The following is a 26,957-nucleotide window of genomic DNA, read 5'->3' as shown; positions in this document are numbered from 1 at the left end:
CTTACACTGGATTATCTTCCATTGTCCTTTATATTTGCTTCTTTTGGTACGTGCCAAATTCCTTTCCTAACAATTCTCAACCTCACTATAATTTGCTTCTTCTAATGAGTCTTCTCTTCCCTGAACTGTCCATCTCTCATGTAGCATTACAAGAAAACTAGGAAATAGTCCCCTGTAAATGAGAAACCTTTTAACCTATCTGTTTCGATTAATGACTTTTTAGTCAAATTACATCTGAAAACTCTCAACTACAGAAGCTGAAAAGGGAGGGAATCCTCATCCAAGAAGTGGACTTTCACACGTCTAACAAGAGGTGAATGTAAACCGCTTTTTCAGTAGTTTCAGACTTTCTCCTTTATTCAGATGCGTGTTTTCACAAGACTGGTAGAAAAGTTAGTAAATGAGACAGATAGATACTTTAAACTATCCAAACATGCCCATACAAACATAAGTTTCGTTTCCCCATGAAATCAAGGTAAACTTTACACTAAAAAGATTAAAAAGCTTTTTAAACACCTTGGAAGTAATTTGAGTTCCAAATTATTTATCTTTGCCATTCATATTGAAGGTTTGTTATTTCCACTAACAAGAAACTTTGATAACGATAATTCAAGTCATATGTAGTCCTACTGCACAACGATAATATACCTATGTAGGTATTGGCATATTCATGCTAATGCATATGCTGTATTGTCAACTACTTTCTTGAACTCAACTGATATTCTAGGAACAGAAGAGTAAGGAAGAAATAGACAGCTAGAATGAAATTCTTTAACACTGAATACATGCCTGTGCACTGAAAATGGAATCTACACTCTTTATACTTTCTAAACACCATTATGGCATAAAAATTTCCTGACAAGTTTTGATTATGCAAAAATACATCTTAAATATTTAAAGGCAATACAAAATATTTAATTCATGTGTCTTCCCATTCTCAGCTCCAAGCAACTATCAGCCCCATGGCAGAAAAACTTTTGTCAGCTGTGCTCTAAATAAAGAGACACCTCTGTTCTCCCTCAACTGGAATTTCTAAGTATTTGTCTCAGAACATCCTTCACTAGCTTTAGCATCTAACCCATGTAAGGCTCCTTAACCATAACAACTTCTTTTCTATTACAGTCATTGCTCTCATATGGATTTGCTACGTTAGGAGAATTTCCATCCAAAAAGTCTGCATTTCTTATTTTTCATTTTACTGTCTTTTAGGTGTTTGGAGAACAGTTGTAACGTCCCCCCATGGATGTTTTTAAGTCCATGTTTTAATGAAAGAGTATACAGAGTTCCCAAAATGGTAATGCCAGTTAAAATCTGCCTTCTCAGACAAAAAGGAACAATATCTGGAAAGAAGTTATAAAAGCTTCAGGACCCACTTCATAAAAGACATTGTCAATACACAAAAGTAAATAGTGCAAATTTCTTATCACTTAGTTGCACCGCATGTACCCTTACTGAATATTTGTCATCTTTAAAGAGGTAAGTAAATAAACCTGTTATAACGGAGCTGCAGATCAAGGGCTAAATGGTATTTTTTACTTGCTGACATATCTCTAAAACTGGGGAAGTGAAATTAAAATGTGGACAGCAGAAAGCATCAGTATGGTTGTCTTACAAATAAAAAGGAGGCTCTCACATCAATATATAAACCAGATATTTACCATTCTAAAGACAGATACAGATGAACTGTATGCTTTAGAGACACTTGGAAAATGAACATGACCTCGAAATCTTTGCTTCACAGAATCTGAGGTTGCAAGTGACCTCTGGAGATTGTATAGTCCAATCCTCTGCTCAAAAGAGGATCAAAAAGGGTGCCCAGTATCACACCTAATAAGGTTCTAAGTGCCTCCACAGGACACAGACACTATCACCTCTGGGCAGCCTGTTGCGGTGCTCAGAACCTTCAAACTAAGATTCTCTTAAGTTTAAATGCAAATTCATGAATTTCAGTTCATGCCCATTGCCTCTCATCCTGGGCAAAACAGAGAAAATGCTGGTTCCCTCTTTACTCCCTCACACAGGGTATTCATACACATTGCTAAGACCTTCATGGCTCAACTGTTCCAGTCCCAGCTGCCTTAGTCTTTCCTTGTAGGACAGATGCTCCAAGTCCTCAACCATCTTTGTGTTCCTTCACTAACTCACTTCAGTGCAACCATATCTTTCTTATACTAGAGAGCTGATTTGCACCAGTAGGTGCTCATCCCTGTTGAACCTAGCAAGAAAGGCACTGACAGTCTTCAAGACATCATTTTAAATGCTATTTATATGGAGCTAATACTATAAAGAGAGAATGGTAGAGATAATCCTATGTCCCTTCAGATGCTGGAACCCAGAGTGGTGTAGTATCAAATGGCCTCTGATCCATGCACAGCACACTGTGCAGACTCCTGACCATAGAAGAGATTTTCCTCTCTGGGTCATTTGAGCCATTATAAGTTCTTTTTACCTTACAAGAAAACAACTCCATTCATAATCTCCAGTGTCAAACAGAAAGGATGTTCACATGACAACTTCTTGGTGCTCTCCTTTATGCAGGCAAACACATGCAGGTGCATAATCACTGGTACCTGGCAAGACCTGCTTCAGCATCCTTGATTACAATGAGCTGGCTGAGTCTGTTCTGCAGCCATGGGTTTTGTGCAGCACAACGCAGGTTTGAAGGCCACGCAGGACATGAAGCCCACTGCAGCCCAGCACAGGCCTGGGCATACTCAGGTTGACTATCCAGTCGAGCTCATTACAGACATACAGGACTGGAACCAGCACTCCAGATGTGGCCTCTCCAGTGCTGAGCAGAACAAAGGGATCACCTCCCTCAGCCTGCTGGCATTTCTCCTCCTGATACAGCTCAGAGTGCTATTGGTCTTCTTTGCCACAAGGATGCATTGCTGGCTCATGTTCAGTTTGTTGTACATCAGAATCTGCAAGTCCGTCTTTGCAAGCTTCTTCCCGGTTGGTCACACCCCGGCGTGTAGTGGTGCATTATATTATTCTTCCTCCCCAGATGCAGGATTCTGCATTTTCCTGTTAAACTTCAGGAGATTCCTGCCAGACCAGCTCCCCAGCCTGCAGAGGTCTTTGTGGAAGGCAGCACAAGACCCTGGCATGTCAGCCACTCCTCTCAGTTTTGTATCATCAGCAAACTTGCTGGGTGTGCACTTTATCCCATCATCCAAGTCATTAGTGACTGTGTTAAACAGTACTGGTGTCAGCATTGACCCCAGGATACTCCACTGCTCCCCACCTGGACTTCATGCTACTGATTCTTTCAGACTGGTGGTTAAATTGCTTCTCAGTCAACCTAACTGTGCATTTATCCAACCTGTACTTCAGTTTGTCTATATGAATGGTATGGCATAGTGTCAAATGCCTTACCAAAGCCAAAGTAAACAACTCTCCCCTCATCTGCCAAGCCAGTCAGCTCACTATAGAAGGCTATCAAGCTGCTCAGGCAGGATTTCTCTATGTAAAAACATGCTGTCGACTCCCAGTCACCTTCCTGACCTTCAGGAGATCAGAAAAAGTTTACAGCTAGATTTACTCCATTACCTTCCCTATAATCAACATGGGGCTGACCAGTCTGTGGTTCTGCAGATTGTTCTCTTGAACACAGGAGTAAGACTCGTTTTCTTCCAGAAATTGCAAGTAATGATTGAAAGTCAAACTTATCCAGCCGCTGCTGACCTTGGGGACACTTAAGGTTTCTATTTCGTTTCTCACTGCATTAGAGCAATGCCTAACAGCCTGCATGTAGTTTATGTTACTACTAAAAGAGTAATAAAACTTGAACTTGATCAGGTTTGTCTTGTTGACCATAAGCCTGTTTTCAGCTTTCTTTTCTCTTTAAAAAGGCAATATAACTTAACATTAGCACTAGGAAATTTATCTGTAGAATGATTCTAGACATTTAAGAATAAAGTCCAGTCTGCAAAGAGACATGCAGTTCATTTTAATAGCCCTGATCGCTCACCTCCTTATGGACTTAGACAAAGAAGCCAATATGTTGCAAAAATATTAGATCTTCTGAAAATAAGCTTTGGGACTTGGCTGAACAAAGGTGCTGGAGTTCTAAGACAAAACAGTTTGAACAGTTTATCATTGACATGAGTCTGAACTGAGTACAGCATTCCTTAAAATCTCAAGATAGTCCATGGTTATGATGCAACAAACAGGACTGCTTGACAGGATGCTATCATGGCAAAAATAATATTTAACTTGCAAAAATAATATTTAACAAAAGGTGTCTAATTTCAGGATACCAAAAGGCAGCATCTCTTCCTCTCACACAGCACAATGAATCTTGCTTGCCAACTTCTGAGTCTGATCAGGCTTCAGACAACTACAGAGGCCCCACAGGGTCCTCAAGCTGTACAAAACCAAACCTTGCCTCCTGTTAGCAAAGCACATGAAGTCATTATGGACCATTACATTTTCTAAAATTATAATTCCACTTAATTGTTCAGCTTTTGCTGTGTCTCTGCTCTCCAACAGGAATAAATATGTGCAGTGACTACTGAGATTAATCTAATTTTTAACTGAAACCATTCAGTCTGCGTCATCCATTCTCAGCGCAGACTCAGAATGCTCTGAGTAAGCACTGCAGGTCTTCCGAAAGCCAGTGTTTTACATGGCTTCAGAATGAAAACTTGTAATCTCAGGGTCAGTTAAACTTTCTAGGTTAGATTTTGAATTTATAATAAACGTTGCTACCAATGTATCAATGTTAGCTGAGTCTAAGTATGGATTTTATACTGAAATGTCACAAAATTCTGTGGATGATGATTCATCTTCTAATTTATCCTCGGATGCTTTTCACAACCGTTGAAGTTTTTCCTGATTAAATACACTGTGTGAACTGAAATGGCTAATATGACATTTTGAAAGTCAGCAATCAATATCACAATCATTAAATTAATTGGGGTTTTAAATAAAAGTGGCAGAGAGGGGACATGTGAGTAGAGTTATCTCCTTCACTGACTTTTACCTCCTGTCACTTTCATAAAATACTCACTGGTCTTGACTAGATTTATCAGAATTGCCTTCTGAGCAAAACCAAACAGAATTATTATAGTTATTAGTTTGTAGGAATATGGGGTGAAACCTTTGTTGGTTCTAGTAGGACAAATGTTTGACTGAAGATCTCTGTGAAGTAAAAAGACAAAGGTAAAAACTATGTGAATTCAGATTCACTAAGTGCTTTATGATTTCCATTTTATGCTCGCTAACGTCACGACACAATAACATTGTTAGTTTAATCTGAAATAGAGACATGTCAGTGTCTCTTCATTTGTATGTTTTAATCAAAGTTCCAGTGTTAGATTCAGTGAAAGTACATTATACACTGAAACGCGAAGCACCTTGTCCCTTATTTTCAAATACAATGACTTAACATTGTTTGGGATTAATATAATGTGAAGCTACTTGACTTCTGAACAAGAGCTGGAAAGGATTTCTGCGTCCTACTGATATGTTAAGGCAACATGTTTTCACTTGTGATTCAGCAACATGATATTACCAGAAATACTGAGGTAGGTTTTGGTGCCTTATAGGTACTGAATTGAATATCAGCATCAGAAGCCAGTTAAAAAAGTCTGATAGAGATGATGTAGTTCCTATTTGCTTTCACCCTCATACTGTGCTACTTGTAGGTTTTTACCTAGGTAAGGAGTGAAGAGGCATGCAAGGAACTTCCTGTCTCCCTTCTTACAGGTGGAATCTCAATATGTGGATCCTTCTTTTACCATGAATTGCCAGAAATGCTTCTCCTTGCCTTCAGAGCAGTAAGATAGTAGGATCAATCCCAAGTTCTTTTAGTGAGGGTTTTGACCTGGTATAGTGCATCATGGGGATCCACATACACTGATCCAATCAACGCCACAGCCTGGGCAGTTCTGCTCAACCAAAAAGCTTAGTGATACATGCTGTTTGTGAGGTGACTGGCTGCCTAAGAAGGACAACAGGGAAATACTTGTGTAAATCATGATGTAGCCTTGAATAAGCTGCTTCTTGTTTAAAGTGTTTGGTTACAAACATATTTTGCAGCCAAAGAGCTATGTGAGTGTTTTACTTTGCAATATTCTGGTTCCCTTGTTGGGATAAACTACTCATCTGAACTAGCTTATTGCCTCATAAAACAGAGCAGCAATACTATTATCGCTTAAGTGCACCTGAATTCAGGCTGAACTACTTTGTTCAAAGAGCAGTAAACACTTGGAGTAAGTTGTCAAGTAAGGTCATTGAAGCAAATAACATATGAGTGCTACAGATACAGGACACTTTCATGAAGGAGACTGAAGGATACAGTGACAAGAAGGGGTGCAAGTAGGATAAACTGAGCTCAGGAAGGACATATTTCATATTTCAATGTTATTATTAAAAACTATCCCTTTGAGGAAAGTCAGTACAGGGCTTGTATAGCGCTTATCCCTTATGTACCCCTAAGAGCCTTAGGTAGGACACAAGAGGTACAGAACAGCAAATTTTAGCCTGGGTAAAGAAGATTCCGATCAAGCCAATAACCCTCAGATGCACTGCATTAATCTCTGCACCTTCAGAAAGAGTAGGTCTTTGAAATACTTTTTTAACATGGTTGGTTTTACACTCACTCTTTTCACAGGTTCCCAACCGAAGTTCGAGGCTTCCCCGCAGCCACAGTTACCATGAAAGGCTACTTTTGTTACACAGGGACTCCATGTGTTTTTAGACACTTAATCTATGCAAGACTCTCAGAAATTAAGCTCACAACTAGCTGGGCACCAGCCACTGAGCCACTGATGATTGCTGTACAAGGTATTACCTACTCAGGCAAAGGCAAGCCCTGAAGAATCCTGAACCCTACACAGTCAGCCAGCAGAAACCCCACAGACTTTTACTAGTAGTGGCAAAAATCATATTTACTAGGCTACAAATAATACTGTTCCATAGAGAAAGCATTAATTTTAATGCACAATGCATGCCAAATCTTACAACTTATTCTCTCACCTGAGCAGCCCCCCTCCTGTGCCTTTCCCCAAAGTTAGAACTAGCCTCCCCCCACAATGCCAGAGCTTTCTTCTGACATCTTTTCTACCCTCAAGCACTTCTGCTGATCCTACGTGTCACCAAGATTGTCTAACTGCAATCTCTGCTGCCTCTGCTAGCTCTTTTTTTCCTACCTCATCTAGGCAATTCTGGAACTTCTCTAAATACAGGTACTTTACAAATTCCTGTCTTGTTAATCATAGAATCATAGAATAGTTAGGGTTGGAAAGGACCTTATGATCATCTAGTTCCAAACCCCCCCACCACGGGCAGGGACACCCCACACTAAACCATGCCACCCAAGGCTCTGTCCAACCTGGCCTTGAACACTGCCAGGGATGGAGCATTCATAACCTCCCTGGGCAACCCATTCCAGTGCCTCACCACCCTAACAGTAAAGAATTTCTTCCTTATATCCAATCTAAACTTCCCCTGTTGAAGTTTGAACCCATCACCCCTTGTCCTGTCACTACAATCCCTGATGAATAGTCCATCCCCAGCATCCCTATAGGCCCCTTCAGATACTGAAAGACTGCTATGAGATTTCCACGCAGCCTTCTCTTCTCCAGGCTGAAAAGGCACAACTTTCTCAGCCTGTCTCCATACGGGAGGTGCTTCAGTCCCCTGATGTGTCCCATCACAGTTCCTTAGTTCACTTCAACCTAGGCCCTGGGTCAGCTCAAGATCTCTCACCAGTTCTTTTTCGCTGACTGGTTAGCCCCTGACAAACTTTTTCAAAGTCTATAATAGCCAAGAAGCAGGAACCCATCAACCTTGGTGTTGCTGTGCACTGGTGAGAGCAGAAGCAGTGGGAGAAAAGCAGAGATGGTGCAGCATTCTCCCTAGATTTCAGTAAGAAATGTGGCAAAACAGGTGAAATAAAATATTTGATTTAATAAGATGGAATAAAAAAAGGAATTCAGATAGCAAGTAAATCTTATAAGCTTTCAGATGCTGGGAGCCCTGCTTTCTCACCTGATATCAGACTGACACCAGTTGGATTTTCCCACTATGCACTGCACAGGTCATGTTCATGCAGAGGTTCCTCCTCTGTCCCATGCCACAGCACCTTTCATTATGTGTAAAAATCAAACCACATCTCCTGACAGGCTGGAATGCTGTGCCTGTCATTGACACCACTAACACAAAGCATAGGCTAACTAATTTCCTTGTAGCAGCTACTCATGCTAACATACTGGGTGCACAGACCTGGATCACAAGGCCCAGTAGAGCAGACATGTCCTGCTCAAGATAACTCTTCAAACACAGTGTCTTCTGGAAGGCTCCCAATACCATCACACCTTGGAGAGATGGGTGTAAATTATTGTACTTACTACTTAACTAATGCCAAATAGACTCTTTTGCCTGGGTCATCTGACAGATACTTAACAAATTCCAGGAGCATTTAAAAAATCAGTTAAGACATAAACAAAACACTAACCTGAACTAGAACGAAATTATTTCTTGCTATAACATAAAAACCTGAAGGCAATTTAGGTAGGCAAGAATGCAAGAGGACATATTAAATGCCTTCATTCTGCTGAAGGATACAACTAGTAAATTAAAGTACTTAATCAGACTTCTAGTGTTTGTATTTCTGATCCGATTTTTCTGCAAAGCCTCATTTTTGCAGGAATCACAATTTAAACCAGTAATCTATCATTATATATTCTGTCCTGGAAACTGCCTTGGTGACAAATCACTGAAGTCATTGATGGTATCCTTTATTTAATTGTAATTAATGGCTGTCTGTGATCTTAAAAGCCCAATTCTACGAAATGTCATTTTATAAATGTGTTTGAAGAAGCATGAGGAGGATGGATATCTAAGATGCATGTCCACATTTCACATATTCAGACAATTAGAGGTACAAAGTAGGTCAACTCGTTCAGGATTGGTTAGCTATTTTGGATGGCTTCTATTCATTGTCCAAAGTGGCGCCAGTTTTAAGCAACTGTCCTGAAAGATGTTCCTTTCAAGATGCCTCAAATTACATATGTAAAATTCAGCTCTTACTGGGAAGCATTTACAAGGCCTGTATTTGGCATACAGCTGCTTCCCTTGAGGCTGTTTTATGCCACAGTCATCACTCCAGCTGGGATTTTTTTGCACTTTCTGTTAAAATATTTAGACCACATCACTGCTCATGGGTGCTTTCTGGCATTTGATGTATTAGATAGATAATCTAATATGGTCTGGTCTAACCTCTGTTCTTCCTACAGAAAATGGTATGTTGAATTATACACAATCTGAGGAATGGCTGTGAAAGTTATAAAAGGTATGCGAAAAACAGATATCCTTCATGTTCTTTCACTGAATTTATTTCATTTTCCTTTTTATATGTCACTGTTTCTTCCTTTGCCCAAACCTGATTAATACTGAAATAAAATGGGACATGAAACATAAAACTTTATCACAACATGAAGATACCCTTAGAAAATTGTGAAACCAAATCAAAGGCTCAGAACTAAGTTGTTTGAAAATAATGGTTTCCTCTAGGCACTTCTTCCAGTAGCTTTCCATCCCTTTCCTCTGACCTTCTGACCAGCTGTAACTGTTAATTATATTGTGATTATTATCCATTTAATTTATATTATAAATTCCTCAGAGCAAGAATCTTAAATCTCCATACTCAACAGCAGCATTGTTTTATACTAAGACAGAAAGGAGTTTGAACTGCTTAGTTTGTCCAAAAGAAGATTAAAAGGTGATTTGACCACCCCCTACAGATGTCCACACAATGAAAAAAGAAATCAATTCTAGTCATTGTGCTTTTACTATGCCAAAAAATAGGTCATAATAAAACTCAGTGGTTGGAAGTCCTCACCAGCTACATTCAGACTAGGGGGACACAGATGTACCCACTAAAACTGTAAAAATAAGAGTAGTAACCCACAGAAACATTTTACCTAAGAAAGTGAAGGATCCTGTTGAAGATCTTAAATCAGAACTGGCCACATGCATGCCTTAAAAATGTCCATCATAACTCATATGGAAGTGAATGGCTTGATGCAGTAATTATCTGATAGTGGTGATTTGGTTCCTGCTGTATAGATCATCATAATGAATTCAAATTATCTTTAAAAATAGTCACAGATTTTTATAATTACATGTTTGCACACACACACACAAATGATTTACCCAGTGTTAGAGAAGGTAAGGGCTTTACGAAAGAAAGACATTCTATTGAAAATGGATTATTTCCTTGTAATAGAAACACTTTTCAGACATATCCCACAATCTCTGATGTTTTGGTGTGACTTATATTGATATTCAGTGTTTTAGAGCACCCAAGAAGGGAGATGAGGAGAAAATATATGGAGAAACTTCGTGCCAACATATGAAGGCTTTAATTTCAGAAGTGTTAGTTTAAAACAATGTTATCTTCTTTGTTAATCTTCTTAAACTGAAACGGGGCTCCTGCTGAGAATGGAAGCCTCAAATGAGGCTGGTTTTTTTATTAAGGCCTTTTTTATTAAGGCCTGTTAGTGCACTTAAGACCCAGCAATGACGCTTCATAAACATGCCCTGAATTTTCTGGTGACCAGGTTTACAGGCTGCTGCTGACAAGCAGCAGTGGAACTTCTGGAGCCACCTCTAGGAACAGTAAAGAATGATCTTGAGCATGACTTTAGCTGCTTGAAATACAAGAATTGCCGCCGAAGAATCTAAATTAATGTGCCTGCCTGCTTGCTACTTAAGATGGCAGTCCTGGGATAGCCTGATGTCAGTCAACCTGCATTAGGGATTCTTATTCACACAGACAATCACATTATCTTAAAGCAAGATAAAACCTCCTGAACAGGCTATTCTCTCCTTACTCCATGAGCAAGATAACTGCTAATAGGATAAGCAAATCAGGTACTATAAGTAAAGGCCATGCAATGAAGTCATAGCCTTGCAAAAGATGCATTTCATGTCTGCCCTATCTATCACTGTCCAGAGATTTCAATTTCACAGGTGAAATTTACAATCTGATAAGGACATTGCTGCTAATATTGCTCACTTGCTCTGCATCATTGAGCATTGTATCTGGTGATTTTCTCAATGACAAGTTACATAATGGTCTTGTCTTTGAGGTTCAGCACCATCTTTTTCTTAAGCCACATTTATCATTCGTAATTGTTTAGGAAAAGGCCTTAGCCACTGAACCAGAATCACTGCACAGTAAGAATAGTCTTACTATAGCAATTAATCTAAATGCTGGTTTTCATGATTAGGAAGATGATTGTTGTCACTACAATCAGGAACTCAACCACAACAACATGAATGGCTAAGATCAGTTGTCCAAATTTCTAGTCAGATCATATACTGGTCCATATGGAGACTCAAACATGATAGATGTTATTTCTGCAAAAAGAAAAATGGCAGTGCTGCGGTGTGGGCATCAAAGGTTGGCAGTATGAAGCCTGTTATGTCAAAGATTTGAATATGTGAGCATCAGTGTTTCCTTTGACAATGAGTAAAGAAGTGTTATCACATCTAATGAGTCTTGAGGAGCTCTGAAATGCTCATCTCAATAGTAATAAGTGTGCATGAAAATGAAATGGAAGTTAACTGAGATCGCCTCTGAAGAGACAGATTTCACTGCCTCCTTTGCATAAATTGTCAAGTCTGCTCCAATAGCGTAGGTACAGACATGAACACTAGCATAATGTGAACATCTGATAATTCTTCTCAGAGAGACTGTCTTTGAGAGAAATACACACAGAGATATTACCACTGTTTTGTGTGGTGTCCACCCAAGATGCTGTTGTGGTTACGTGCAAGATACTGCAGAAAGAATTTATGTTGTGTATGCCTTCTGTCTCTCTCTGTCTAGGACCCCTCTGTGTGTCAGTATTGTTACTGTTAGTCTCTGGGAAAAAAGTTATGCTCACTAGACACTTGCCCCAAGTTTCTTCAGTTGCATATATTCAGCTACACAAACATAGCAATCATTATGTCTAACTGTTGGGTATAGTCTGGATGTTCTTGGATCATTGTGAGCAGAGCTCTGCCCAAACCTGGTGCTTCTGAAACAAATCTATTTTGCAACAACACCCCCTGTCCCAGCCAACACACTGTCTTTTCTTCTGAGACTACTTTTCATGGTTCAAGAGGAAATCATGGCGCAAACTAGTTGTTCTGGGAACCAAGCTACTTTCCCAAAGGTTTTACAGGCCTTTTAACATTACTTGTTTGGGAATTACACACTCATAATGGATCAAAATGCATGTTTTGTCATCAGATAGCAGGTGTGTGTCTGGTCATGTTACAGAAATGCACAGCTGCATTCCATTACAGCATTTTTTGTGCATCCTGTCACGTAACAGCAACACCTAATAGGAAATACCTGCACAATTTAGCATTTGACTGATTGACTGAACCCATTCTTTTGGGAAATTAGTTGTTCAACACATGATAAAAATGCGTTTAGCTGCAGTTAGCCAACTTCATTGCTGAGTGTCTAAATACTGGGAAAGTGTTCATATTCTGGTAAAAGGAGGGGTTTCATTCATTCTTTCTGTGCAATCTACAGATACAGAGTATTTTCTTCTAATATTTCCATTGACAAAACATATTCAAGTATGCTCTTTCTTAGATAAATCTTGTGGGTTTAGACATTCCTGTGCTCAAGAAACATTTAGAGTACTTTCAAAGAATACAGCACAGTATGGTTTGTGGCATGGACAGATGCCAAATGATGTCTCTGCAAAGGCTTCCTTCAGCCTGATTCAACAGTAATCAGTGAAAAACTCCAGCAGACTCAAATAGATTTTTTACGAAGACCATAATATATAGCTCATGTAGTGCAAATCTCTGTGAGACCTGATTGTAAACTTGAAGATAATACTAAGGAGGAAGAAGACAAGTTATTACTAACCTTACTCCGATCTGGTCAATCAATAAATCAGTGTCAATTTTAATCAAGCAGCTGGTTATAGTTACAAGAGCAAAGAACGTATGTGTGAGCCAGAGGCATCAATGCTATTTGTGAACAGCTATTGAAAAAGAGGAAAGAAAAAAGGCATCTTCACACATTTAGGAGTTCATTCGTGGTATTGATATAATTTTTCAAATGGGCAATTAGAACCCTACTGATTTTAATCATGGCAGTTTTCAGATTCTATAACAAAGCTATCTTAAGCCAATTATCAGACATACTTGCAATTGCTCCCTGTGTCATAGCAAATTTAAGGACTCCTGACATCTTTTGTTAGTCCTTCTTCTGCCGCCTAAACCTCAAGTTCTCAACCCTACTTTTTCTTCTTAGCATTGTATTTCCTATACCTTTTCTTTCCTCCTCATTTGCACACCAGTGGGACCCTGTGAATCTATTTGAAGTGTTAAAAGGACCTTTTTTCATAAAAAATATCTTTCTCATTGAAAAACAAAAAAGAGGAGATTTTGCTCCAGAACAGGGGGAGAAACATCAATTATTGTCAACATGCTCACAGACCCTTGCAGGAAAGAATAGACAAAAGAACTCCGCTACAGCTCTGCTTTTCTTTTGTACAAGATGCCAGAAAGCAGGATTATGAAACATCCTATCTTCCCTGAGAGGTCCAGAGGGCTCTGTTGTGTTGGCTCTCATGGTCCACATATACCAAATTACAGACACGAAGGACTATTGTAATAATTTATGTAACTTCCTGCATCTCAGTGGCCACAGAGGTTCTTGCTTCAAACCCCCAAATTTCTGATAGTAGTACAATATGTCCTAAATAGAGTTATTCAATAATCACAGAATCACAGACTGGTTTGGGTTGGAAGGGACTTTAAAGCTCATCCAGTTCCAATCCCCTGCCACAGGCAGGGACACCTTCCACTAGACCAAGTTGCTCCAAGCCCCGTCCAACCTGGCTTTGAATAATAATTCACCGTTCCTTATAGCTTGAGTTAATTTCTGATGGAGTTACCTTCATTACGAAAAAAAATGAAAACAAAATTGTTCTACATTTCTAAGATGTGCAAGTTGAATTTCTAATGTTAGTTACTGTATATTATCTTTTTCTACTACAGAAAGGAAGATTAAAACATTGTCTTATGCAATAACTGGTCTGCAGTGGCTGTATAATGGGCTGTCTGAGTAAGTGATGATCAAACTAAGCCTACTGCATGCAATAATTTTAAGACTCACTGATAAACCCACAAAGGTGGACTTGGCAGACATACTCTGTGCGTTTTGATCACACACAGAAACATATGTGTAGACTAGAAAGTTACACCTTAATAGGTTGTTTTCTTGGGAAAACAGCCTTTAGGCTTCCTTATAAGCAGCTTCTCCGGAGTATAAGGCATTCATTCTTTTGCCTATTTTCTCTCTTCACTTTATTCACTTTTTGTGAGTATGGATACCAGAATTTGTTGTAGAGCTTTGGTACTAGTCTTGCTAATGGAGGAAAAACTGAAGCCATACTGCTAAAAGTTTCATCATTTCATTCTACTTGTCTCACTCTGAATATTACATCCTCTTACAAAGTCCAAACCCTTCCATCATTTTTATGGAGCATGGACATTTTTATGTGCAATGTTTAGCATATTCTGAAGACGCTCAATAGGAAACCTGGTGGGTTTTAAGCTACAAAGATCTGTTTCTTTCAAAGCATGATGTTCTAGTTCCCGCCATTATTTTAGTCAGTTTCTTCTGATCCTATGTGAAGAATCACAGCATCACATCTATCATCCAGAAAGTGAAAATAAGGTACAACCAAGGGATAAATTGTGCCAGAAGCTAGAGAATATGAAAAACAGAAATTAGGTGTTGTGATGCTAAAATGCTTGCTCACAATGCTGTATAACAATATTTCTGTGACCCAGGAAAATTACATTGTATTGACTCCACATTTTTCTTACATTATTTTCCCGTCAATTTTAATGATTTGTCTATGCCAGCATTTAGATTTAAAAATAGCCAGTTACCCAAATGGATGGTAAACATTTTAACTGCTATAACACCCGATGACCTCTTCTAGCCACAGGGCTTGAACTTTTCCTAAGGTTTTTAGCATTAGGTTATTAGCACTGAGGCCTTCCATAACTGCGCAGCATTTGATACTTAACGCAAGTATTCAAGCACCTCTAGAAATAACACCAGACAGACTTGTATTATGTGCCGCAGATAATCCCATTTTGAGACGGACTTTGTTCGAATTCAGCTTGTAGCTCAGGCAAATTGTGTGAAACAGGGCTAATATATTTCTTAGTTCAGTCTTGGCTGGCTGCTAATATGATTTTAAGATTATTCATGTACCTAGTCTAGAGCTGTTTCATACTGGTCACACACAGATTATTGAAATGTTTAGAATCTCTGGTTTAAATTCAGACCTTTCCATACCCAGCTCCCTAGTACAGCTGACTCTAATAGCTATTCCCTTAAGTATTTCCGAGTTCACTCTTTGGAGATACAGAACTTTACTTACAGCTTTATTCAAGTCTGTCCTTAGCTTCAGTTTAAACTGAACCACTCATTTCCTGTGACCTAGTCTTCTTCCACCTTCTTGTCTCTTACACCAGCCTGTCTGAAATAACATCACAAGTTTTCAGTTCAGTCATTACTTGATGAAAGAAAAGGGGAAAAAAAATAACCCTAATCCTATCACCTGTAACACTGAAGGGTATCCAGGCTCCACCGTTGTCTGCAGAACTTACTCTCCACTCTGCTTCTCAGAAATCAACGCCTGTCAGTATTTAGTCCACTACAGTTTTGGGGAAACCTTTATTATCATTTCCAAATTTGACACAGGAATTTGTAGCAGAATCTCAACATTATTCTAGTACAAATGATTTTACTAGGCCCCCCCAAGAAAATTAGTTTATGCTTTTTATATCAGCCAGCTCAGGTTTATTGTGCTTTACTTCCTAACTCTCAATAGCCCATCTATAAATATATGTGTTAACCTACTGCTCTAGTTTCTGTTTTTCTGTTTCCAGAGTAGCACACCTTCTTCAATGGATGCTTTATCACCACAATTTCTCTTCTGTCATGTTTTAATAATCTTTATAATGCCCTAGACCATATTTTGCTCTTTTAGTTCATGCCCTTCCATCTTGTTGTTCAATTTTTATCCAGAAAATCTGGCCCTGCAACTTTCAAACTGTTGGACCCTCTGAATCAGCAGTCACAACAAGGAAGCAAGCCATCCATCACAGAAGTAACCTCCTCCATGATCATCTAATACTGGGAAGTATATGGACACTAGCATCTCCAAACTAAAGGGAAAACAATTTGTGTTTGGTATCACAGGAAATTAAAAAAAAAAAAAATCTAGTTGTTTGTTGCTTTTCTGTTATCTCATGGGCTTTGAACCAAGCACAGCCACTGAGGAGAGGGTCTTTATCAACCTCTTTGAGGGGCTGGACAGGAGAGGAGATCTTATCTAGAGAACTCCTGCCAGACTAAGAAGGCCAGGATTACACTCTGAATTAAGAAGCAGTCCTATGTCATCCTGACATATGAACTGGCAAGGCAGTATCTTGTCACAATCTGGAGGTTATTTCCTGAACCAAAAACATCATAACTCTGCCTATTGGTTGCAGTGGTTCACAATTCCCTTTCTCCACAGACCACAATGTAAAGAGACCAGCAGCTCTGAACGCACAGAGCAAAGTGGGGGTCCAACCCTGGAGGTGCCAGGAAAGCAGATAGACAGTAAATGCATATTTATATATGACACTAAACTACAAGGCAAAGGTGTGAGCACTTACACTTCTAGGTTATAAATACATTTTTAAGATCTTGGCTAGTGTTCTCTTCTCATCTTGCTGTTTCTCCTGCCTGCACTTCCGCAAACTATCTACAGCAATGAGATCTTATTTGCACTTTTATATGAAGTACTAGCATTGTTGAAATGTGATCTCTACGTTTTTAGTAATACTTTATTAAAAACTTCCAGAGGAACACACATCCCACAATATGAAAGCACACTTCCCTAGCATAAATAAGCTTCAAGTTTTATTAAAACTCATAATACTCCATAATATATAATGAAATATTAATTTCATGTTCATAACCACAGTCACAAGATATTTCCTGAAACAAGATGCAAAATATAAAAAAAATACCACAACCAAGTTTTAATAAGGTACAGGCTTATGATAATAAAATCAGTTCTTCTCTTACAAAAAGTAGCTTAAGGCAGCTCTGACCACATGTGGCTTAGGACCCTTCTATTGAAAATCTGTGTACTGCTGGTGAACCCTTTGTGAGACTGTCTACCTTTTTTCCTAGATAAAATTGTTCACTGCACAAAGGACTGTTCAACAGTTTTGGATGATGTACTAGAACTATAATACTTTTCAGTCTTTCAATTGCACCTTTCTTCATCATTTTGTCTCAGTTTAAAAATTCTTGAAATTAAATTAAATTCCTTTCCAGGATCCAAAGCAAGGTTTATTAAAGAGCCTTTCTTCAGACTAGGCATCTATAAACAAACTTCTAGAAAACTGAGCACCGTGAACATTTCCTTTTAATTCAACGAGTGGAGACAGAGTGATAATGAAAGGGAAGAAAGTAGCTCACAGTTTACAAGGTCATGGGACACCTCCAGCCTGTAACTCTCCCTGTTAACTATACTAAGAAAAAGTATTGAAGGAAGAAAAACAGTCAGTAACAAATGGCTACTCAGCATCCTTCTTCTTTCACTGATGCCTGTGAGGCAGATGCTGCTGAGCAGGGCACTAAGAATGTCTCTAGTTGTGCAGGGGTTCATACACAAAACTAGTGTCCTTTCTCTTATGAAGATGTTACTTGTCACTCCAAAACTCTGCATTTCTGCTGTCTTTGGAAAAACAGCAAAAGGCAGTATCCAGTAAACAGCAATAGACAGGCAAGAGATGACCATCTGCATTATAAGTTGAAAGGAATCACTGTATCTGAGATCTTGATTCTCTTCTTGTCCCCACTAATTTCTTAAATCCAGATGCTTTTGCTTATCTTCTCTTGCATTTCCAAATGGAAATACCCCGTTACACATAGGATCACACAGACCTTATTGCACAGCAGGTTGTCATCATGGTGGAGAACACCCTTTGGGCTGTGAAAGGAGAGAATTAGCTGTGTGAATGCTACTGTTGACCATCTAATCGGCAAAAGTCTAGTGCAAATATGCTGTCCATGTACAACTATCTAATCCACATAGAATGCTGAAGCTGTAGGCAGGAAGAACACTAAAAATTTCTTATTTTATGCATGTTTTGTTCCAATAAATGCCCATGCAAAATGCTTGCTGGAATCTAAATATCTGTTGAGACTGCTGGAATTTAGGAGGAATCACTTTCTACAGTAGCAATGTATCACTAATTGATTACTTGACATCTTTATTTAGAAGAAAACGTCCACATACATATTTGTCATTCCTTCCTTTACTCTCTTATTCAAGCATGCTTTTTATTCCCATCTTTTCAAAGGAGAAGGGGTAACAGCTCTCACTCTGCTTGTTTTTTTCCCCCCAATACCTCATTTTATAGCTTCCTAATACCAACAGATGTTAAAAGTGTCACTGTGAGACAGCTAGGAAATGGATGAGTTTATTTTTAGAAAGAAAACACCCTATATTAAAAAAAAGGTAGCTGGTCTGCTTTGTATATTGTGGTTTTATATCTTGCCTTGCTAATGAAGAGTGAAGGAGAGTCAGCACTGGTGAGGAAAGGAAGCACCAGCCAAGAAGAGCAAGAACCCAGCACAGTCTCAGTAACATGATTAAAAATTACCGTGGTGTGAGTGACCATGGGTTCTTCTTCAAATTCAAACTGAATTTACTGAAGGGATAATTTTTCTAAGCAGATGGGATGAGTGAACTATTTTCATGGGCCTCAAACATCATTTCTGTTGACAATTTTTTTTTCTAATTACTCCCCCTGCAGATTTTGAGTGATGAGAAATAGCCAGAAGAAAACACTTGATTAGTTGTACACCACCACTGCCGGCACAACGTGGGACACTTTAAGCAGATCGTCTCTTGTCAGTTTATTTTAAAGTCAAGAGACAAGAGTATTTGTACTGAAGCACAATGCAAGGAGCTGTCAGGGACTGTCACAACTTTCTGCCATCTGAGACTGGTTCCATTTGTGCTCCAAGCCCAAAGCAGTTTAGAGCCATTTTGGACTTGGCCAGGGCTTGACTAGTAACTGTTCTCAAGACACTCTTTGGTGTCTGTGAGCAGGGCACACACATCTCTCAGACTCCTATGCAGAATGCTCCAGTGGTAGTTGTGCCAGGGCCTCTCCTGCTGGCTTCCTTGCAGCTAAGGGCTTTGCTGCTTCACTATTCACTATGCTCATGCTAGTGCTAAGACCCAGGACAGAAAATTTAGCTCAAACTTGTGTTGTTACTTAAGACTGGTCCGCTGGTCAAAGTCAGATGCCTCTTGTTACTATTTGTACCATAACTTGTAACTTTGATATCATTAGGTGGACAAAGAACAAGATTTTCCAACAATTTGCACCCAGTCCTGCCCCAAAGAAAGACTTCTAGAGATCAGAAAGGCTAGTAACTGAAGTTTTACCTCTGGTTCATTATAGAGATAAAAACTGTACGCAATGATAATGTCTGGATCTGTGTGACCTCCATATTTCAGAGTGCTTCGCTTTCCCTTGTACATACCCTTAACAAGTGGTAAACCATCTTTTCACTGCTAGAAGCTTCCTTTCATAAGCATCATAAGGCTAGAATAGCTAAGTGGGATACAAATGATTCCATTGCCATTGTGTGTGCATCCAGAAAAGCCGGTGAAGAGCAGAAGCATAATCTGGACAAATTCCTGTGAATAAGTGCAGTATGGCCACTGCAGAGCAGGATGGCATAGAAGTCAAGCAATGCTCTACCAAAAGAACTTCAATGATAAGCAGCCTGTCACCAGTATGTTCTCCCTTGCGGTCCTATGTTCTTATATTCCATATTCCCATTCCCCTTTCTGTGACTAAAGATAACACTTTTCTTAACATTCTTAATAGATTACCTTCACTTACCTACAGGCAGTTAGCTACAGCTCTAAAAACCAAAAGGATTTAGAGAGTGAGCAAGATACTGTTACCTAAATACCAGAGAAAGAGAATGTGAGAGGATAAATAGCTATCCTTCATATCAAATCTCCAGTAGGAATGGGGTGAGAACAAGAGGTGCTGGTTATAAGGGTAAAGATTGCTCAGGCATTTAACGTGTATGTGATAAATCCCTACAAAGTCCATGCTGCATACCACAGGAGTCCAAGGAATGGGTCATGAATCCATGTCTGAAAGTGCTGATCTGTGTAGGAAAGTGCTTTCTTATGACTTATCTGCCTTTAATAGCACTCTACCAGGGCTAATCATCTGTTTGGAAAAAAATAATTCAATCCTTAGTATAGTTAAATGAGCTAAATGGGAATGTTCAGCTTCTACTGAATGCTAATCAGTAACTGCCAGCTTTTACCCATGCAGGTACAGTTGGCTGCATGAGCAAACTTTGTTCTGTCATTTTCCAACTTCTGAATCTTTCACTTTGTAATTTGAACCAAAAGGTGTGACCAGGAGGTTGAAGGAGGTGATCCTGCCCCTCTACTCTGCTCCCAATGAGACCCCACTTGGAGCAGTGTGTGCAGTTCTGGTGTCCTCAACACAAAAAGGACATGGAGCTGTTGGAGCAAGTGCAGAGGAGGCCACGAGGATGATCAGAGGCTGGAGCACCTCCTGTATGAAGATAGGCTGAGAAAGTTGTGCCTTTTCAGCCTGGAGAAGAGAAGGCTGCGTGGAGACCTCATAGCAGCCTTCCAGTATCTGAAGGGGGCCTACAAGGATGCTGGAGAGGGACTCTTCATTAGGAACTGTAGTGATAGGACAAGGGGTGATGGGTTTAAACTTAGATAGGGGAAGTTAAGGTTAGATATAAGGAAGAAGTCCTTTACTGTGAGAGTGGTGAGGCACTGGAATGGGTTGCCCAAAGAAGTGGAGAATGCTCCATCCTTGGCGGTGTTCAAGGCCAGGTTGGATGAGGCCTTGTGTGGCATGGTTTAGTGTGGGGTGTTCCTGCCCGTGGCGGGGGGCTTGGAACTGGATGATCTTGAGGTCCTTTCCAACCCAAACCGTTCTGTGATTCTATGATTTCAATATGCAGTAGGGGGTTGGACTGGATGATTTTTAAAGGTCCCTTTTCCACCCAATCTATTCCATGATTCTATGATATCTCTGCTTGTTTTGCATATGTATACAACATCTATACAATATACTTGAAGAAAAATTAGAGACATCAGCATTGGTATTACTGTTTTCTAAGTTTGTGAATACCACAGCTACTTTTTTGGAAAATACTGTGGTGTTTAACTTGCTGTTTGCTTTTTTTGCTTTATTTTTAAGGTGGTGTTGTCTTTACAAAGCTCATCACTTCAGAAAGCTTTGTTGACACCAAAGCCTGGTTTGTCAACCCCAAAACCCCCAAAGCTGTAAAAAGTGATGTAATTCACTAGCCACATAAATTATATTGATAAACGCTATCACCAGATTACCACTGCTTCTGGTACCATGCGACAGGGAGGAAAACAGCTTGATCCGCTGCTAAGTCCCAGTGTATCATATTCACAGGCATATGGTGTACAGGATCTTTTCTGCTGTTTGGAAGCATTTTCTTTCTGGAACTGAGGGGCCTGTATGTTTTGTGTTAAATACCACCAGTGCAGACATATGTTAGCAGAAAAGATTCTCTATTTCTAGCCTCTTATACTTGGTTGTGAAGAAAAGGTACATTGCCACTCTGGTAATCACTCTATTATTATTCATAGTGTAACCAGCATTCATTTAGATTCTTTCAATTTTGAACTACCTTCTCTATTTCACTTCAGAGAGAAAAAGATGGACCAGGAGTAAAATACCACATTTATAACACCGAGTTCTTTCTTTATGTGACCCATTTTCATTTTTCTCCAGATGTAAACAAAATCAGAGCCTGCAGTGAATCACAGAAAACCCTAGAAAACCTTAACTTGGTGCTTGAAAAGCTACTTTTTAATCTTTTTGTCCCACTTCAAGTTCTACAGTTTGTAACCATTGTTTCCCATCTTTCAACTGCTTCATTTAACTCAAGTACAAATGCAAGTAACTTTCTGTAGATACATGCAGTAGTGAATCTGTAGGTACTTGAAAACAGACCTGGGAGAGCTGCACAGTGTGTACTGGGTAAGATCAAGTAGAGATTTAGCACCTGTGGTCTTAACTGATATCAAATTCACATCAACAACTCCAAGAGAATCACACAAGTTGGTGTGCAAATGACACAAGAGTGGGAGAATGCACATACTACAGGAATCATAGACTCATCGAATGGTTTGGGTTGGAAGGGATGTTACAGACCATCCAGTTCCAACCCTCTGCCACGGGCAGGGACACCTTCCACTAGAGCAGGTTGCTCCAAGCCCTGTCCAGCCTGGCCTTGAACACTGCCAGGGATGGGGCAGCCACGGCTTCCCTGGGCACCCTGTGCCAGCACCTCAGCATCCTCACAGGGAAGAACTTCCTCCTAATGTCTAATCTCAATCTCCCCTCTGTCAGGTTAAAGCCATTTCCCCTTGTCCTGTCCCTACAGGCTCTTGTAAAAAGCCCCTCACAAGGTTTCTTGTAGCCTTTTAGGCACTGGAGGTGCTCTAAGGTCTCCCCTTAAGGAGCCTTCTCTTCTCCAAGCTGAACCAGCCCAGCTCTCTCAGCTTGGCTCCAGAGCAGAGCTGCTCCAGCACTCGCAGCATCTTTATGGTCTCCTTTGGACTTGCTTGAGCAGCTCCATGTCCCTCTTGTGCTGGGGGCCCCAGAGCTGAACATAGGACGGTGGGGAGGGGGGGTGGGGCAAATACACAGAAATGTGACAAATTCATCATAAAAATGAAGAAAAAACGTTGTTATAAAAAATGCATAAACCCAAAAGCAGCCACCATACAGTGCAAGGGTGTTTCCATGGAGGCAGTCTCCCACATGACAGCAAGGTGTTACAGAGAGGAACAGGGAGGAGAAATGTCACCAGGTGAAGCCTAAATGTCACACTGGTTTATAAAACAATGCATGCAAGAACTTAAACTGACCACACATGTTTTTCCTTGGAGTAGAAAGTTAATTATTTCCTATCTAGACTATATCTGTAAATCAGTAGCACGAATGCAAAAAATCCAGTGCTGGATAAATGTGAACAGAAAGGTAAAGTGCTTTGTCTTGGTCTTGATTAGTAACTAGTTTGCGAAGTAATTTGTTATCATCCTTGTTCTAGTTCCTGTGGAATCTTCTAAGATATACAATCTAATAAATATAATAAAAAGCAGTATTTTATGTACAGAGGCAGCTTCCTAGGAGATATAAGATTAAATTGGGTTCCACTATCAATCTTGAAGCACATGGTCCATGAAATATCCCAACTACTCAGATTTAGGACTAATTCAGGAAGAGAAAGAAAAGAAGTAGAAAAGCATTAAACTTGTAAAGCAGGACATTATTCAGACAGTATACATGCTAAGTGAAAGCCAAACAGACATGATTAACATGACTGACACTGACTAGACCTATGATACATGAGACTAATGCAAGAGCATTATTAATAGCTGATGATGAGACAACTGATGAGCTAGAATTCAATTAGCTAATGCTTACATTCTCAACTGCCCTGACCCCTGAACAGGCCATTAGCTGAGACAGTTATGTGGGGAAGATTCTGTGCTCTGCACATGACAATCCCTCAGCCAAAGTGTAACAAAAGTTGTGGATTACACCAAGAAAGAAAAAAAAAAGTGTAAGGATTAATGATTTACCATGTCAGTTTATTCTATTCCTTGCAAAAATTGTGTCTCAGTTAAGAGGTCTCTAAAGACACCATTCCAAGCTTTCATGCGATGATGGACATTTTCCTGCCTTCACCAAAATGAAACAATTCATCACAGCGGGAAGGCACATTGGCACAAGGGGAACAGTTCAGGGGGCTGCATCAGAGCAAGGTTTATGATAAGAACAGAAGCTCTCTGGTTATTAATGCCAGTCTCCCACAACCACAGAAATAAATCACGTGATGTGCACACCTGTTTGGATGAGAATGACATACATGCAGGTGAGATGTTTCTGTCTACTGTTACAAGCCACCTTTCCCACAGCTAACAGCGGAGCCAGTGTTTCTATAATGGGTGTTGCATGTTTGTTTGGCATTTTACTGCCTTTTTTTCCTCTTTTTATTAATGCTGAAGCACAGAAGATAAGATGATCCCTTGGCATAAATGATGTTGGCAGGCATGCAGCCAAGTATTGGGACAGGCAACTGATTGCATAGCTACAGGTGACAGCCATGCATACAAACACAATCATTACACTCTGCTAATCAGTGAGGCTACCAGCAAACTGACCTCAACCATGAGAGATTTCACACTCTACCACTTTAGATACAGCCGAGAAAAACAGTTTTGCGTTAAAAAATTACTGCTTTCCTCCCATCATTTAATTGATGGGAGGAATATGACAAGTGACTGCAGTTAAAATTGACAGCATTGGTCTTGCTCAGTAGAATCCACATGTACAGCAGACACCTGACAGGTTGGTAGCAAGATTTTTTGCTATGATTTTTCTCTTATTTCTGTATAGAACATTTTTCTTTTCTTACTGCTTGTAAAGATGAGACTTCCATAGTTCAAGGTGATCAGACAGAAGTATGACACTTGCTGCATTTTTGTGTTGCTTGAGGAACCCTGGAGGATTAGCTTAATATCTTTATTTTATATCAGCATTCATATAGTTTTCTGCCAGTTAAATAAACGCAGATAGGAAATAAAGCAACCTTGACATGATCTAATGGAAGCCTTCAAAATCTGTAACAGAACAGAAAGATGATCAAAAGAAATTTCTCCTATGGCGGAGGCTTCAAAAATGAAGGGAATAATTTACAGTTAAGACATGACAAGTGATGGAAATAAGAAATGACAATTCAATTCACGGTACCTCTGTCTTTGTTTGGAACGATAGACCAAAAAAGTGACAAAGTTTATTTATTTTGATACACGAACTATGAAGAATCTCAGAGATTTATAGGTCTTTGCATAATGGTTCATTTCCTGTAATTTCTGTTTAACTAACATTATTTACCAACCTCAATCTCTGTTCACAGTGTGATCAACGTATCGGTTTTGATTTATAATCTATGCTTTAATTTGGAAGGTGGAATCTTAAGGTTCTTTTTCTGTTCTAAGCAGCCACTGTAATGTCTGTGAGTAAATACAGGGCTTTTAAGTACTGTTCCTAAATTTATATATCTTAATGCACATTACAATATAATCCACTTCTCACTTCGGACTGACAGAACCTTTGACTGTCAGCTGGTGAGAATTAATCTAAAGCCCATCTGTTTTCTTAGGCTATTTCCTACATTAAGTAACTAAAAGGATAGGTCAGGTAAGCTTTCCTGGGAGGCACCAAAGTATTCCTTTGCTAAGATTTTGTAGTATGGAGTGTTTAATATTGTGGTTTTTATGTACAAGTGCTTGACAGGTATATGTTAAATTGCAAGGTTAGTAAATAGTACAAATTTCTGAGAAAAGAACAAACTGTTTTAATCAAAGCAGATGAAGAACATTTTCCACTTTTATATACTGTTGTTGCAATTCTGTAGCTCTGTTGCTTGCTAGTTAATGCCTTCGTTTAAATAAGAACTATAACAAACTGTGTGATAATAAGTACCATCCAACATTATCAAAAAGGTCATGAGATTTAATCATACCATTTCTTCTCATTTTATAACATCAACATTTTAGGAATTCAGTTTGTGTTTCTCCCCATTTCATTTTAAGGAGCCACCTGGGATATATTAATGGAGTATACATTTGCAAAGCAGTGTGAGATAAAGCCAGATCAACCACTGAATTAAAGTCCTTAATTTATATTAAATACCCAATTATTACCCTACTGGTGACTGTTCGGTCGCATCAATAGCCATGGCTTTAGCGATACAATCTCAATGGCTCAGTTACTTTCCGAAAGCAGAAACTAAAAACAGATCAGAATTTAGCATTCAAGACTAAAACTAGCTCTGATTATTCCAATATTCATTTGATATTATCCACTGCTGATGTTTTCACTGTGTCCAGAGATTTGTTGTGCTTTGTGTAACTAATGACATTGTACGTTTCCTGAAGAGTTAACCACTAAAATTCCTAACTCTGAAAAGATTTGTGAATGAAAATGCCCTTGTTCAAAGTTGACAATATTTTCCTGGTCAGAGCCGTGAGCTCTGCAGAAAGCAGTGTACCTGCTAGTCTGCATAAATATAACTGCCAGTCTATATGGACTAGAATTATGAACAGTTATTTTGTGCTCCTTTTTTTGTGACACTGGATTAGATTCTGTATGGTTCTCCACAGGTCTTTACTATTTATTACCAGAAGCACTTAAACCCAACTTTGGAGGGTAATTCAGATAGTTGTTTGGCAGAAAGTTCATGTTACAAGCCTATTCTTCTTTGTCAACTGACAGCATTTCTGTATCTTGTCAGAAATTTATTCCTCTGGAGATAAAAGAACTACATATTGATCAAACAAGCCTAGAGTCTGCAACAACAATAAAATGAGTTTGTTTAAAGGGAACTTGGACAAAGTGAACGGAGACACTAAAGCAGTCTACTATTCCCCTGCTCAGTGGCATTTCACCTTTAAAACAAAGAGTAATCGTGTTCTTATTCTCCACTAACAAAGAAAAGATGATTCAAAATCACAAATTATCTTTTTCTGGTGCCTGATTCATGCTTTGTGCCCCTCCACCATGCTTGGTCTCACTGCTCCTTGAACACTGGTTACTACTCCTCAGGTTCCATTTGATCTTGTAATTACAGGCTTTGGGAGATGCAATTTATTACTTGGCAGCTGCAGATGTTTTTGTCATTCAACTTTGCCACCATTACCAGCTTGAGCCAGTGCTTTGATTTAAAAACAAGCCAAGTAGCATTAATATCCTAAAGATAAACAGAAGTTCAG

This window comes from Psittacula echo (assembly GCF_963264785.1).
Source record: "Psittacula echo genome assembly, chromosome: 2".
Taxonomy (NCBI): Eukaryota; Metazoa; Chordata; class Aves; order Psittaciformes; family Psittacidae; genus Psittacula; species Psittacula echo.
The sequence above is the reverse complement of the archived record's forward strand: the minus strand, read 5'-3'. Positions refer to the sequence as shown.